We start from the raw sequence: 18,340 nt of genomic DNA, 5'->3' as shown, positions 1-18,340 counted from the left end.
GTGAACCTTATGATTCTTAAAACGAAACAGTACAGCGGGAAAGCGAAATCTATAAAGCAATGGAAACAATAGAAAATGACGGAAGTGTGTCGATATTGAGGACTTTTAACATGCTTTTCACTTGTTTTTGTAAAACAAAGCCGCCGTTGTCGTCGGCTGAGCGTGCGCAACCTAGCTAATTGGTAAAAGTAAAGCTTCGTTGTCCACCAATAAGAAAGCCAAACAAGATAGTACGTCTGAATCACCGATGATAATAACCGATACCCGAACGGTTATTCAATCTCTGACACTGTTTGGCGTAGGGTTTGTTTTGTTTGTTAACAGATCTTATGGTTTTATTACGCGCTGCCAATCGAGCAATTAGAAAGTAGACAATTTCTCCAAACATCTATTACAACTATTTAATTAATGGTACATTATCTGATGTTCGTATGTCCCGCGAATCATCTGTTCGAATAACCCGGTCAGTCAGGTTTAGGGCCATGCGATCTTTAGTAACCGTTAAAATTTCCATTATTCAAATTAACGTTTTATTTCTAGCCATGAATCCCTTTGACATATTGTTCGTTGTGTCCGTTAAAGCCTCCGTCAGAAACCTCCATCTTTTTCACTCCGATGGAATTCAAATTACCTTATCGGCACGCGGCCGAGCACAGGTAAAACCGGTATTACGATGTAAAAATGTAGATACACTAGGCGTTGAGTGTTTTTATAGGTTTTAAAGACAATTTTCATTAGTTGCATTATAGATGTTACTCGTGTACCGGTGATGACGTTCGCTTTTGTCTCTTTCTTTCTTGGATGCGTTTTATATTTCTATCTCGTTGCCTTCCTCCCACCCGATGGTGTACGCGCCCGACGCTAGACTTGTGTAGGTACGTTACTACTTTACCAGTCGACGGCTGACGGTCGCTTACGTTCACGATACACGCGGCTTTGTTGAAATTTTACGCTCTTATCACCGACAACAAAAAAAATATTAGTGAAATTTTTTGAATTATAACATAAAGGAAATACAAAAATACGTTATAGAAGATAGAATATTATAAGTGCTCTTAATATTAAAATGAAGTGAACCTTAATTTAATTACATTAGAGCTTAACCAAAGTTTTTATGTTTTGTGTAAAGTGTATTGTGGATTGATTTAAGTACATCGTGTAGCAGGATATCTAAACAAAGCGGTACTCTGGCTCGAGGATCTGATGCCACCAGCGAAAAAGGTATGAGAAACCGGATATTGTACTAGTCGCTAGCCCGACTAGTTTACACAACTATAATTATGAACGTGTAGGTATATTATATATAAAAAAAAAGTTATTCCTCTTGATAAAGGTACGACAGTCGCTTAAGGTGCTATTTAAACCAACCGACGTCCTATAATTCTCCTCGGTCACGCTAAGTTTAAATATTTGAGCGGGCGGAAGAATGTTTTGTATCAAAGGATGCCACCCTCATGTTAATTTAAGGGCCAGGTGCGCCCCTCAACAGGTGGATTTGATTTGACTTTTATATTTAGTTTTTAATTAGTGTCTTCCCTATTTAGAAGCCAGACTCAATCAAACAGAATTTCATATATAAACTGCTTTATTAATAACAAACCGTAGATACAAAATTTGTTGATAATTTAATCATATTTAACGTATTCTTGGTTAATAAAGTTATTTGTTTTCATAATGTAATAAAACAACTCAAGGAAACTATCAAAACGTAACAACAGCGTATAGTTAATTATATATTTGATATAATTATATCAAAACTGTCGCTATGTAGTTTAATATTACGACGCGGTTCAATAATCTATAAATCTTAATGGTTTTTTAATTATTTCGAATGAGTCACCGTTATGACAGATCAGCTGCCGAAAACGAGAAGAATAGGATATAAAGTATCATCAAAACCGATGTGTCATTGACATCGAGTAAATATTTATGAATACACTTTGTGCTATTTCGTTAATTTCTCAATGACATTTTCATTGGAAAATAAAAATATCAAGTAGCTTTTCTGATTGATATGAATAGTAATGTAAAAAAATAATTATCCCTTTCTTTCATAAGTGATTTAGCATTGGAAAGACTGAGACAACATTGATTCGAAAACACCCCTTTAACAAAACTTAGTAATAAAGCCGCATTTCTTAATTATACTTGGTTAAGGTAACTTGAAACACAAGATATAATTCATCATAAATTAAATCTGATCTTTTTCTAGAATCATATGAAAGTTTACTTTTTAATCTAACGTTTGTAATAAATATAATATAGAAGCAAAGACAAATAATAGTTTGCGATCGGCCTTAGTGGAAGACATGCAGGTAGTCGAACCTTTCCGCAAAGCGGATTTTTTTGCCTCAAACCTTTGTACAAAGCTGACTCATCAATGGTTCCTTCGAGCATTGATTTGAAGCACTTGTTGAGTATACTCATTTTGGTCATTGTTCATAATTTAAAGTAGTTCTCCCATTAAAAGCAAATTAGTAAAAACAGCACCTTTAACAGTCAATGTGGTTACGTCGATTTGTCAACAATCTGACCTTATATATCTTGTAGATTATATATTTATATACAGAATATATACGTCGAATGCATACTTGATATTTTCGTTTCGAAGGTATAATATACATGAACAAAGAAGTAACGAGTAATCCAATAAACATTCTTAACCCTTAATCTCTCACAAGGCATTAGTTTCTAATGTTATTATAATATTCATACAATTTATGCTCATGACGGTTGGAAGGATTAACTGGGCAGTCTTGACGAGGTGTATCAGTTGGTTTGCGAGCTTCAGGGTGAGTGCCCTGACGCGCTCACATCGGAAACGATCAAAGACATTAGAACTTCTTATCTCAAAATGACATTTTTTAATTTAACTATTCTTTATTCAATATCATTCTTTATATAAAACTTATAGATATTACATAGGATTCGTTTTTGATGAAGTACTTTTTTTAAAAAAAATATCGAGTTTCATTTTAATAAATCGAGAAAATGTATGTCAAATAAATCGTAAGCATACCGTACGTCGATATATTTCAGCATTGGATATAGAGAAAGATTTATACGAGTTGAGATAAAAATGCGAGTACATATTTCAATTTAAACTTTCTTTAAACTTGTTACGTTACGTAAAACTGTGTGAAGTGAGAATTCTATTCGAGCTTGAGATATTGAATATTATAAGTGTAATATTATTCGTTCTGGGAAATATGAGTCACACGTATGATTATGTGTGACTATTCTAACGTTTAGTTTTGTCAATATTTAAAAATTGTATTAAGAAATTGGTAACATGTGTTTCGTTTTAACTGACTCTGACTAAGATTTTTACAAAGGGATTAGTGTGAAACTACTAAATATAATATGATCCGTATGCTAGCCAGAGATAAAAAATAATTTATAAAATAATAACCATAGTGGCAATGAGTTTCTTAAATTTTCCTTGGTGAAAAGGGCTTTGGGTGGGCCCATTTAGGGTTATCTAAGACCATTTTAGGGCCCAGTACTTTGTATTGCTATGTAGGTACCCTTTGAAAGGATGAGTTAGCTAGTGGAAGACAAGAGTCCTGACATAATAATAACATAAGAAGTATATAGCATTTAATTAAAAAAACATTTCCGAAAAATAATTTAAAAAGATTTTTAATAATGTCATATACACATATACTTGTATTTATTTTTATTTAAATGAAACTGAAAAATATAAATAAAAATACCTATAAGTTATGGTCTTTCCCAATTCTCAACCTTTGCGGTAGGGCCGTTAAGAATGCAGACAGGTCTCACTCAATACAAAGATCAGTGATGCAAAACAGATCCATCGTTTGACATTTTATCGCTATTATGGTACGCGTGAAAGGAGGCAGGAATGTGGCTGATGCCCCTGTTTTTACCAACGTTGAATGTAATTCCGTATTACTCATTCAATCAAGGTTTATTTCCATGTTCTAGACCGTTTTATGAATATTGTAGTACGTTATTATTTTAACATTGCATAGTAGGCTTACTTGTGTCATATCATCGTATATTTTGAAGAGAAAATGCGCTCTGAAATGTTGTTTAAAACTTCGTTTTGTGAGAAAACTTGTTTTGCTTTATCATTTTAAGTTGCCATTGAAGTTTCGTTTGAATGTTTTCTTTGTTCTTATTTTGAAATTTTCACTTTTTAATATCCGTATAAAAATGACAAATGCTATTAAAAAGTGTAATAATTTAGAATTTAAAAGTAGGTTTTACATATAATTTTTTTTTATTTTGGTATTATTACACGCAAACTGAAAACTACAAAAGCTTTATAACTGGTCATTAATCTTCACACTGGATACCAAGTAAAGCACAATAAGGCTATGCAGTTGCTGGCCGGTCGATACGTCCGCTGCGGTATTCGCTTGCGTAACACTTTTCACCTGTGCACACAGGGCTTTAGAAGTTGTCTCGGAACTACAGTTATACTAAGAGCAAGAGATTCATAGAAATGACATGTCTTAACACATACTTTTCAATTTTATTTATTCAAAATGTTTTTAATTTCAGATATGTACGTAATATTAGAATATATTTTTGTACCTATTACTTTAACATTTAACTCCAAGTAATATACCTCTTATTTCAAAGAAAATACTATAAGCCGTAAGTGCTTTCTAAACGTGTTAAAATGAAATAAACAAAAAGTATTTTGTTCATGCTTTAATCTTGTAAACAAGAGATAATTCTGTGATAACTACTTCCAAAGTATCCGTTGCTCTGTCTTGTAGTTAGTTAAAGGTACGTTATCTCCCTCACTCATACACACATGACAAACACAACACATGAGGAATGGGAGGCGTTAATGAAATTGTAAAGAAACTCGTAGTAAGCCATTGTCAACCAGACGGTAACGAGTTTCTAATACTTTGGTTTGAAAAAAAGACGTTAGGAGCGTGAAAATTTGATTCATTGTATTGTCTTAGAAGTACAAGAACAACCAAAGTACATTGAAAAATAATACCTGGTATTATAAGCAGACTGCTGATGTTTATTAGCAGTGAAGTCATCACTGCCAATAAACATCAGCACCGTTAAAAATACTAACAATACTTGACATAGCCATTGAGCCATCAGTCTTAGGAACTAAGATGTTATTCATTGTGCCTGCAGCTACACTGCCTGTTTGCCTAAACTGCTGGAGTTATCTAAATTAGTTTTGTAAATATGTATAACCTCAAAAAGGTACACTCAAAGAATTTTAGAGTGTGGTTAAGTACACATCGCTGTTCACATTCGCTCGACAAATAAATATGTCTAATCTTAACGTACTTATAACAAATGAAATATCATCAAAATGGGCAAAAATTATCATCAATATAGTATTAGTGTTACATCAAACTTTGACAAGCACCAGTGAATTGATAAGGCTTGATTTTTGTTTTATAATACATGTCATCCGATTTCAAATTAACATGGTTATTTTTATTATTACTGTTATTAATTACTGGATATTTACCATGGTTTTTTTATTCGTTTGAGCTCGAAATTCTGACTTCTGTAATAATGTCATCCGATTCTAATTCGACAGTGAAAGAAAATATCGACGGAAACCTGCGTGCGTCGGACTGAAATCTACCACATGTCCTTATCTTTCCATCTAAAAGAGAGGGGGCCATAGCCCAGGATATTTACAGAGTCGTACTACTACTTTATTTTGTAACGGAATATTTCTTCGTGAGCAGAAAAATCTACTATATGTAGATTTGTGATTTTTGGTTTTAGGTTTAAAAAATATAGTCTATGTCTTACTATGGGGTTCAAACTTGTTTTATAAAAAATTGTATCAAATTCAGTTTAGCATTCTAGCCGTGAAAGCGAGTTAGGTACAAGAGAAGTAAGAGCTGCACCAACGTTGTAAGTTTTAACGAGAAAATTATTTTCTCATAGTCCGCTAAAGTATGCAATTTACACAAAAGGTTGGTAGTACTGCAAGTACTACTTACTAATAAAACATGCTCTCGGGAGTATTCTACACTAGAGTGTGGAGTTAACAACTTCATTACACAGAATCCTACATTCCTCGCCCTACATTTTCAAAAGCTTCGCTTTTAAGGAGTTTGCTGCATCGGTCTTTTAGAGAAAATTAATGGATTTTAGATTAGAGTTTCTCCGTTTCACAATGTATTTGTAAATATAAATGTTTTATTAAAACTTTAGAAACTCATTATAAATTCGATGTTTTATAGATTTAAATGTAATATTTTGTTTAGTTAATTATTTTATCCATTTTTATTTAATAGCTACTTTAGCTACTCTCTATGTTACATTCGCATTAAACTTTATTGAGTTTGAGAGTCCTTGAGAACCCTTGAGTCGGACTCCTAGTTCCTGCGATTATAAATTTAATTGATATATCTTATTACATAGCTTATAATAAATGTGATCCATTATCATCTTATTATCATAAGTCTTTACCACTGTCCTGATATTTGAGCTGTAAGAAATTTTAACCATACCCCACGTCGCAAATGCCTCTCCAACTTTGGGCATTGATATGTTACGACTTTTGAGCCTACATTATATAATATAGTTATTATGACGAGTTGGTACCCAACTTAGTAACAAAGTTGTTGGTTGCGTAAAAACACTCTACCAAGTAAAAACAAAATACAGTCATAATATAAAGCTGGAAAATCTTCTTTGTTTGATCATGCTTACTTCAGGAACTATGTTGTAGTACAGATAATCCATTACTTAAAACAGACGAGTGTTGAATTTTAAAAGCGATCAACATTTTTTAAATTCCACCTGCATTTGTGCGGGAAATTGAGCGAAATTCGTTTATCGACTGCATCTCTATACTGGCGAGAGGATTTACGTGATGTTGCCCGCTTAAAAAAAAGGAAAATAAAAAAACGATTACGTTAATAAACTGTTTTATTGATAGGTCTTGCTTTTGAAATAAAACCTAATAGTTATGCATTTGGATATAGTATTAGTATAAATTGAAAATGTACAAGAAAAGTTATTCACTATTATTATTGTAACAAAACTGTGTCGGTCGATCCTTCTTGGAATTCGTTTAGAATTGGTTCTGGGGAACTGTTAAAGGATCAAGTTACGTAAAAAAAAAAAAACGAAATGCTGATGCCTGATATTAAAAGATTACGGTAGAAATAATTTGTTTAGATAATTTAAACTTCTTTATTTAACCAAAATAAATTCAATATTATTATTTAAAACTATATTTGTCTGGTTTATATTTATTTGTCTTAATTAAATAGGAAATATGGTTTTCTTTTATCACTTAACATTGTCGTATTTTACACGATAAAGGTTGAATTAATTCTGTAATTAAATTTGACACATTAAAGTTATATGTAGATTCAAAAGCCACCTTGAGCTGAGAACTTATGGTTAAAACACTTAAATTTTAAATTAATATTGTGGCTTGCATACCTAGCAGGCACCGCTGCGTTTCCGATGTTTTTTCCAATTTGATTTTATAATTCATTTTGTGCTCGTCGGTGACGGAAACATAGTGAAAATCGTATGTGATTCGTGAAATTTGGTCCTGCATCAGAACGTAGTGGTATGATCTCTAAGGCTCCTCCTCGGGATGACAGACAGCTTTAGTCTGCTGTGGAAAATTTAAACAAATATCAGAATTAATTCAAAGTAATATTCATATATCAGATATCAACTTTGTAATTATAATGATGAAAAAGAATAACTACGGAGTTCCCTGTCGGTACATATTGGTAGAATGTACCTTCCAAACTGGTTGCTTTACATTGAATTCACTAACATTAACATGATGATACATAAAGCTCAAATTACTTTTACGAGTTTTAAATAAAGAATATTTTGATTCGATTTGACATATACAATAAAACTTAATTAAAAAAAGTAAGTAATGTCAACAGGTATTTTGTCACTCGTAACTGTTACCTAACAAGATAGGTAAAGTCGGTCAAATATCCATTGCTGCGTAATCGAGCAATTAACTGGCACATTACCAGAATAACGCGCCAAACGATATTATTTATCTTGCGATAGCCCACATAAGGAGTGATTTGCAATCAATACCATTAACTGGGTCACGATACAGCTATACACACGAATCGTATTTATTTATGACCGAAATTGATTAAAAGGAGTGAAGATTACGAACACCTGTATTGAAACAATCGTTAAGCGTCTACGTTTGCTACTAGCTTTACCCGCAGATTTATCCGCAGTTTTTTCAGTGTGTGACGAAGAGATTCTTATTGTGACTTAAATAAAATAAAAAGTATTTACTGCATAATTCGTTTAATTCAGAGTTTGTACGTAACAAAGAAACACTCTACATCTCTCATACAGCATCCTTATGTGTACGCACGTTCAATCAGTAGTTTTAATACTTAGATATCATCTTAATTTGAAAAACGTAGTACACAAGCAGTTTATTTGGCAGAATTGGAAAAAATAAAAATATTGCTGTCTCTGTCAGACGTATATGATTAAAAAGGATAACACTACCAAACCATTGTTACTGTTACAGCAAAAGGTCTTATGTACAATTAGGTGTATTCGAGCGGAGCACAAAATAAATTATCTCTTTATGTATTATTAATCACATGTAAATTACAGCGCCAACGTCTATGGGCGTTGGTGACACTTACCAACATTCGCCAGTCTGCCTACCTTTATTAAATAAATATGTAATAGAAAGGATACATCAAAAGAAAGACAAAACATCTTTTACTTGAGAAAAAAATATTTAACTACGCAATCTATTCCATTAGATCCATCCTATGTTTATTTTATCTGTAGTACTTGGCTCACTCGATTCAAATACAGAATACATCATTAAAAAGTATTGACGATAGTGTAAGATTGGCAGCAGTATAATCGTTGAGTAGGTGGTACCCAGACGGGCCAGCACAAAGCCCTACCACCGAGAGAAATAGTCTATTGTAGTTTCACTTTCTTACGGGTCACGTTGTCGTCTGTTGTATTCGTAGATTTTATCTCAATCAGTGTTATAGACATACCAGAGTTCTACACAAGCGACTCCGAGGTGCGAAGCGCTCGTGAGAGAGGAAAGTCATTGTCAAACGTGTGTTCAACTTAGGGGGGGGGGAGGGGGCATGTGTTTCTGCTTAATTCACTTTCTGTTATGAAACAAGGTTAACTACTTATTATAATTAAATTCGCTTCCCTTGTGAATGAGGGCTGTTAATTTGCGCGATCTGTATACAATTAAAGAGTTTATTTGATAAATGTAGCAAAAAATTAAAAAGCACACGATCATTGAATACAATAATGTTTATTCCCATTCATTTGTTTGAATATTTTCCTAATAAACTATTATAGCCTGTTAATAATAATGAGTGAACTTAACAAATGCGTGATTATATTGTTAATATTTTGTTATATTTATTTAATATTAATGGAACTATAGAAGATTATATTAAGCATTAAGGCTTACTTAATTACTATTTACAAATGTTATCGTAGACTTACTATGAGCTTTTATTACTTCGCGTGGTTATAGAACATAACTTGCCTATAATTATATTTTCCTGTATAAAAAAAACTTCTTTTACTAACAAACAGCCTTTCTTTTAGATTAACACATTATTCATTTTTTTGTTATAATATTTTATAAGCATCCTTAAAAAAGGTTTAATATATTATAAGTAAAAGTCCGTAGATAAAATTAAAAATTGTGTTTACTTTTTAAATAAAAAAAAAGTTAAATTTTAATTATCTGTTAATTACGTTTATTCTTAAGATGACAGATGGTTTGTTTCGTGAGAATCTCGATGTTTATGAATCGGAAACATTAATGTATCACTCATCGGTTTCATTTCTTAATTCACTTTTATGTATGGGGTGTTGTACATAACAAGTTCTCATGACGATTATGTAACTTAGTACTCCAGCGGGTTTCATGTGTCTTAAATATTTTGACTGATGACATTTAAAATAAGGCCACCTTCATTATTTCGTAAAGTAATATTAAAATATTGGTTTATAAACTCATTTACTTGATGCGACAACGTCTATTATTATTTCGTATTTCGTTATTTTATAATACACAGGATATTTGTGGAACACAATAGATACTAATAAATACGCCAGTAGAATGTATGGTATTTATTTATTGTTGGTTTTATTTTCATAAAATATTAGTGCACTGAAGTTAACAAATCGAATTTTACAATAATTTTACATGTTGTTCCATGCGCGACTCTCTTTTGTTTTTTTAATAATCATTTTGCGCTGGAAAAAAACTTGTATTATTTTATACAGCCATACCAATGATGTTCTAAAATCGATTACACTTTTACGAAAACGGATACACTAAGAAAATATGAGTTTATTAAATATATAATTATAATATAAAATTAGCATAACGAAATATTTCTGACAATACATTGCGTAGTTTAATTTGAACTATTTGTTAAGCCCTTAAGCTTGCTTATAAACATGAATAGGTATGTCTTTGATGGCGCATTTATGTTTATTGGTGAACGTTTGCATCTCCAAGGCTTTTTTCGGTAGGTTAATAGTTCGCTTGCCTTTTCTGTGTTTACACTATATATTGTATAAACTTAAGGTTCTTTAGAAAAACAAATTTTTGCATTAAAGCTTAAGCATAAATTCGCTACTCAATTCAACACAGGAACTACGACGTCAGTAAGTGAAATAAAGCAATTATACCATTTGCACGTTAAATAAGTCCCATGATAATTACATTCACACGCGCTGAATACGGAATACCACGGATAATTATAAAGTATAAAACTTAATATGAATATTTACAAAAAATACAGTTTTATTTTACATTAACACTCTATTTATAATTAATCATGTATATTATATTATTACATCAATATTTTGAAACCATCCAGAGATTAAGTCAAGTAATTGCCGTTAAGGAATCTGTAGGTCTCTCTTTTTCTATCTCTCTGTGAGTCTCGTGAGTGTGTGCGTCCGTAAGTGCGTGAGTGCGTACTCACACACTTTCGTGTGTATAAGAGTACAAATAGTGATCGCCATAGAATATCGTAACGTTATGAGTAATATATATGCATATAATATAGAAATATAAATATAGTTTTCAACAACACATTTTATTCGAAGTAAAGCAAAGTAACCAAGCCTGTAAATTTCTCACTGCTGGGATAAGGCCTCCTCTTCCATTAAGGAGAGGGTTTGGAACATATTCTACCACGCTGTTACAATGCGGGTTGGTGGAAAGCACATGTGGGAGAATTTCGATGAAATTAGACATATGCAGGTTTCCTCACGATGTTTTCCATCACGGCCGAGCACAAGATGAATTATAATTACAAATTAAGCACATATATATAGTGGTGCTTGCCTGGGTTGAAACCCGCAATCATCTGTTAAGATGCACGCGTTATAACCACTGGGCCATCTCAGTTCATATTCTCTTGTTCTAAGTACATGCAATGAATACAAGCTATACTGCCTCGGTGGTCGAATGGGTAGCTGCTACGGCTGCGGCTTATTAGACCTGGACTAAATTGCGCTTCACACGAATAAAAATATTTTAAAAACGTTACGTCCCCTTCATAGCTCCCAACCAGTGTTGGGAGCTATGAAGGGGACGTAACGTAATACAGATGAATAGTATTCCTGATTTGATGACTGTTGCCATTAACAGTTCAGGGTACAGTTTGCTTTTTTTTCCTAGGAATCAATTGTCGTTCTCTAGAGCCATATCAGATTGTATATTCCAATATTTACTCATATTGATATGATATGACTAGAGCATATTTAATTTTATCAAGTCAATTGTTTTAATATCAAGTGAGTGAAAATACGAAACGTTTTAACATGAACTTCTAAAGCTAAATTTCATTTTTTTCAGTTAAGTATTGCAAATATTTTTCTCTTTTATTAGTGAAGCAATACGCAGAGATAAGGTTAATTATTAACATTAAATCAGTCAACAAAGAAACTATGTACTACAATAAATATAAACGAAATAAAAACCTTTAAAATAATTTATCCTACAATTGAAATCGGATCGCCTGTAATCAATTATAGCGTAATTGGTACAAACACATGTATGGTTTCCGATGAACACGAGATTTCGAAACCACGAAATTAAAATTATAATATATTTTCATTCTTCTTCAATAAAAATACAATTTCATATTTATGTATGTAATTAATTTAGTATTTTAATTAAAATTTACGATACAAAGACTATATATTTATATATATGTATATGAGACAACATCACATATATTACTCTGATCCCAATGTAAGTAGCTAAAGCACTTGTGTTATTGAAAATCAGTAGTAACGAAGGTACCACAAACACCCAGACCCAAGACAACATAGAAATGGTAATCTACATTGACTCTGCCGGGATCCGAACCCGGGACCTCGTAGTGGCGTACCCATGATAACCGGTGTACACACCACGGAGGTCGTCGTGAGTATATAGCTTTATTGTTAATTAAAACTTTGAGGCCGGCGTGGCAATGAAAATGATTTTCTTTTTTTTTAAATACACATATTTGAAATGAATACTTGTCAGCACAAACGTGTTCAATCTATTCACCATATAATGTCGCAACTAATCTAGTTTCTATTACACCTGGTTGACGACCATGTAATGAGTAATTATTACAAGGTTGATTGTTGCTTTTGAGAATTCACCAGTTGGTTGCTGGGGTTTCATGGTCGTGGTAGGGTAAAAGCTCGCTTTGGTTGTTATCTCTGAATCATAAAATATTCTACCGCCTAGCAGGTATTAGTGTTCTTGTATTTCTGTTTGTAAGACGGTAACCCTTTGTAAATAAAGGCACAAGGAAAATTTTCCCAAGGCTGGTGGTGTTAACGAAATTCCGGTTGGTCAATATTTCTTACAGTACTAATGTATGTACTAGGATGGTGACCACTAACCATCAGCTGGCAAATTTTCCAGTCTGGCTACTGGCTACATTTCAGTTAAAAAATTCCATTGATATTCTGCAATAGTAACTAGTATTGTAATCAACAATTAAATAGCGTCTAACGTTCTGTACAAACGCAATTAGAAAAGTATTCGGATAATGCATGTTCTCATAAACATCTTTTAATAATTAAATTTAAAATTGCCTACACGCATTTAATGTGATGCTTAACATTTTCGTATGATTCATTTTTTTAATCACACCGTAACATTTTAAATTTATTCAATATCAAATGTAAAAGTATCTCATAGATTTCTATATAGGAATGCGTACCTTGAAGTATGTATTGTATTTGAGATGTTTATACAAGGTTGTCGCTACTTCTAAAGAAATAATTGATGCTACTTGTTAATACATCGCGCAGATAATTATAATATAAAAGATTTAAATAGCCTTTTCAGTCATTTTCAGGAAATGATGCAGTGTATATGTCTGAAGCTTTACCATAAAAAATTTATAGCATATGAGAAATAAAAAATTCCGTTCTTTTATTTGAACTAATAAATTATTTATTTGATATCAGTATCGCGAGAAATTTATTTATTTGGGCACGGTCGGAATGCAGAGGCGAACTCCCAAACTGCATCTTAAAAATGTTATCTAGAAGATGATGGCGTATTTATTTTTAGTACAAACGATATATTAAGATTGGCAAACAATAAAACGTGTGAAAATAAAATTTATTGCCTTAACTTTATGATTCCGGGCGTCATATTAAAAATAATAAGTATTCACTGACTCAAACTTTATAGCTTTTTAAGAGTTAATAACAATTAAAAAAAATAGACATGGTATTTATAAAGATCTAGAAAAATTGGAAAAATGAAAACAAATACATTCATGTAAACACATAAAAACGAACCAACCATATTAACGCAAAATATTTTTTAAAAACACTAATATTAATATTCATTAGTTCATTCGGTTATTTTAAAGTATTTAATTTAATTTAGAACTACTACCGATGAGAACTGGCAAGAAATGTAGTCACTTTGTCCGATAGTAACTTATACAGATTATTAAATTTTATTCCAGATGGAAAAGAAGGATCGACTTCATCCTTTTTTTTCATTAATGTTATTCTTTATCAAGTAATATCGCCTTACTAATGAAAGTATCCTTAACAAATGTTTTATATTTATTCTATAAAAGCTACATTATTCTTCTTATTTATAAATAAGGATTGTAAACTTTAAAATTTATCTTAGATCTATTTATATCATATATCAATAAAAATAACAAGCGATTTTTTTTGTGACAAGTGTTTTTATATTTAAACGTAAATAAATTTTATGTACAATTTTTAAAAGGAAAGAAATATAATTCTTATTAATTAGTACGTACGTTAGTAGCCTTTGTAGTTTACAGTAACGTACTGGCAGGTGTATAGAAATATATTTATTCAAAGTGTACTACATTTTAATGAGACCTTTGTTTCAGGTCTTCCGTTCTTTTTATGCTAATTACTGAGAAACATCGCTGTCTAGATAGACTTTGTTCTAGCTAACGTTTATCTCTCTCAATTTATTTAGATCTTAATTAAAATTTTGAAAATCGAATTAAGAACAACTTAATATAACACAGAAAACGATTTATGTATTAATACATAAAGTATATCATTAAAAACACAAGATTATATAGACGTCAAAAATTTGTGAAGGTAATATTTGTTGACTTTCAGAAAATATGTAATTATTATATGTAGAATTGTAAATAATAACTGAGTTGATTGCCGGTTATTCTCGGTGGAATCTACATTCCGAACCGGCGGTAGTTTTACTTAATAGAGCACAATGTTAAATGATTATTTAAGGCGTTAAAGTATACTTGAATAAAGTATATTTTAATTATTATCTCTGTAATATTCTTTATTTTTTTTATATAAAATAGGTGAACGCTTAAATGGGCTACCTGAACATAAACAGAGCAACCGTTGGAATTTTTAACCATTTCCGAAATCGCCAATGTTCCACCAACCTTGGGAAATAAGATGTTAGGTCCGTTGTGTTGGTAGTCCCTGGCCACCTTACCTTTTAAACCGAAACAGAACAATATCCAGTTTTGCTGTATGGGTAGAATATTTGTTTTGTACCAAAAGCCATATCAAGTAAACTGTAATCTTAAATAATTAATCAAAGACTTTCAGGTTTTCCCATAGCTTAAATATATCTAGTAGCAAAATGTTTTTAAAAAGTATTATTAATTTAATTAACTTGTTGAAATTAAAGATAAGCTTCGTTTAGACTACATTGTTCGCGAACAAAAGCGTTTATGTGTACTGTTTCTCTTTGCTGAGTCAACTTTGTTAGAAACTGCATACAGCCGTTATCCGAGAGGAACTCTTAGACGGCTAACTAATGCTACAAAGTGTGACAGGTAGCTTGATATCATTTTTAGTGTCACACTTTTGTATTGTGTGTTTTGTGTTATATTATATGTATATAGATATGTGTTTATACTTAGGACCATTTCCTGATTTTCCTAGATTTATTTTTTACTTTACTTTAATTGAGAAAAGTATTTTGTACCATCGATTCAGGTTTCTGATTTGACTTTGCGATTGCCGTCATGGATACCACTAAGGATTCGTTTCAATTAAATGCAATTCAATCAAGGGCTATGCTCCGCTTTATACTGAGTGAAGCTCTTTTCAGTAAAAATCTCAATCCGATCTCAACATCCGTATGAACTCCTCTTTAGTGCGTAAGGCAGCGGCCAATCCGCCCGCCGTCCTCGTTACTTACTCAAGAAGCCTGAACCTCCGGCATTCATAAAGTACGCCTAATATTTTTATTTTTTATGGTCCAGCTATCTAGGGCTGGTGACACGACGCCTTGAGTATATACCTTCTACTGAGTAGGATCGCTCCTATCCGCCTTCCTTCTGTCAGCACTATGACGGTACGACAGATAGACACTTCTGATCCTTACGGAATATCGACACGAATGGCTTTCAGAAATCTTGCTTGACTTAACGGATTCACCTGTCTTTGTTACACTGGAAAAGTGCCAATATCTTAACGAATGTAAACAGAATCTAATTTGTTGTTTTACCCTTTCCCAGTAGTCCTAACCCGTGACGCCGTCACGACCCCGTAATTCTACACTGTTTAATGCAAACCCGACCACAAAAACCGTCGTATTGTATCGCCGGCATTGTGAACTCTTGTCATGGTCTGCCGATTTACGTTTACTACAACGTTTTTTCAACTGTAATTGATTACTTGTCTGCTTATGTAGACGTATGATTATGAGTGATATGTAAACATTTATCTTCTCAGTTTTTTTTTTAAATTAATGGACCAAGATGTCTGTTAACCAACAGATCATGTGTTTACTATTCAAATATTTTCAATCATTTATGAGTTTTCATGTGCTAAATTATTCTCATGGTTATAATTAATAACTTGCTTAGTGATGAAAGTGAGATCATTTTCAGGAAACACATTCAATTCTATAGCAGCAGTACCATCTTCGGTATTCACATCTTTAGCGGCCTTTTCCTCGCAGTGATTTCTAGCAAGCAACACTAAGTTTATCTTGTGATAAATTATACTTTATAATTCCTATCTGGCTCGACGATAAGAGTGACGTAATATTTGTCAAGAAACCTGAATGCGTCATAATAAATTCTTACGCATATATCCCTTACCTGCCAATCCTCAACGCAACATTGTGGTCCCATTCCTGTCATACGCATTCAAATCTTCAACGGTTTTTTGCCGAGCGGTAAGACTTCGAGCTGTTCAAATGTAAAAATTGAGACCAATTATTTAAATAAGTTTACTATAGAAATACTTTAATGTTTTTTTTTTCATGTGACACATATTATAATATTGACATCGATAAAAGAGATATGATTTATATAAACGTTACTAGAACTAAATTTACTATCAGTGCCCTACTTATTGTTTACATTTTTACGATGATTATAAGTTTATCACAAGTACAAGCTAAGACCTTTTTTGAAATATTTTATAATGATAAATAAATGACTTTTGATCTTAGAATTGGAACGGCTTATCTTTCGAGATTATTATTCCTATTTACCAACATATACACGTTGTATTTTTGTTCCATTATTGATTGGAAGAGAACATTAAATTTTCTCTTTTTGTAACGTTTCGCAAACGGTAAATTTAAATGCAAAAACCAGACTGAAACAAACAGCATAATTCTTACTATGTACACTACATGTAGTAAGTACTTGATAATGTTCGAACTATACTTTAACCTTGCTATGTTTTCCTACATTTACAATACCTTCAATGACGTCACTCCGAATACTCGTTATGATATATGTACTCGTAATGGTATGTAGAAGAAACTTGTCTTACTTATACGTACATATCCTTTGTACGGTGTTTCTTACTTTAATTGCAAACTTGAATTTCTGTACATGTTTATCAATGTCTACTTGGATGACTTACGTGGCCGTGGATCTCTTGAATTGACATATTGAATTGTATTTTTCCTATACTTAATTGTATATATTGAGTCGTGATGGCCCAGTGGTTAGAATGCGTGCATCTTAACTGATGATTCATGTGCTTAATTTGTCTTTATAATTCATCTCGTGCTCAGCGGTGAAGGAAAACATCGTGAGGAAACCTGCATGTGACAAATTTCATAGAAATTCTGCCACATGTGTATTCCACCAACCCGCACTGGAACAGCGTGGTATATGTTCCAAACCTTCTCCTCAAAGGGAGAGGAGGCCTTTAGCCCAGCAGTGGGAATTTACAGGCTGTTGTTGTTATTGTTGTTGATGTTGTTGTAATTGTATGTGATTATTGTAAATATGTTTGGTGATAAAGAGTTACTGACTTTCTCGAGTTGAGTTTGAGTGCTAGCTCTACACTTTATCTTGTATTAATCTATACTCATATTATAAATGCGAAAGTTACTGTCTAAAGGAACACAGAAGTGTTGCTTTTTACGTGATGTAATTTAATATTTTTTTGTTTTTTGTTTGCTTTTTAATTTTTTGTTTTCTGTTTAGCTTGAACTCTTTACTTGGTGGTAGGGCTTTGTGCTAGCCCGTCTGGGTAGGTACCACCTACTCATCAGTTATTCTACCGCCAAACAACAGTACAGTAGTGAGTAAGCCAGTGTAACTACAGGCACAAGGGACATAACATCTTAATTCCCAAGGTTAGTGGCGCATTGACGATTTAAGGAATAGTCAATATTTCTTACAGCGTCATTGCCTATGGTTAATGGTGACCACTTACCATTAGGTGGCCCATATGCTCGTCCGCCAACCTATATTATAAAAAAAAAAAAAACAAAAAACTCCTAAAAAGGACATACGCAATTTGTTATAGTGTAAGGAAAGCTGATGAATTTAATTAAATAGTAATATTGATAGTATTTTCTTTTACTATA

The 18,340-nt window shown here is 32.3% G+C and overlaps 1 protein-coding gene across 7 annotated transcripts in view; it reads left to right on the top strand.

Moving 5' to 3' along the window:
- LOC124538691 overlaps positions 1-18,340 on the top strand; it is a 61,564-nt gene that overhangs the window by 17,421 nt on the left and 25,803 nt on the right. The window contains exon 1 of one of the 7 annotated variants that reach the window (XM_047115827.1): positions 893-1,221. The exons of the other annotated variants lie outside the window; for them this stretch is intronic. The gene's annotated coding sequence lies outside the window, so the exon portion shown is untranslated. Of the gene's footprint in view, positions 1-892; positions 1,222-18,340 lie in introns of those variants that run through there. 7 annotated transcript variants of the gene reach the window in all.

Source organism: Vanessa cardui, chromosome 21, assembly GCF_905220365.1.
Source record: "Vanessa cardui chromosome 21, ilVanCard2.1, whole genome shotgun sequence".
NCBI lineage: Eukaryota > Metazoa > Arthropoda > Insecta > Lepidoptera > Nymphalidae > Vanessa > Vanessa cardui.
This window is presented reverse-complemented; position numbering and strand designations above follow the sequence as displayed.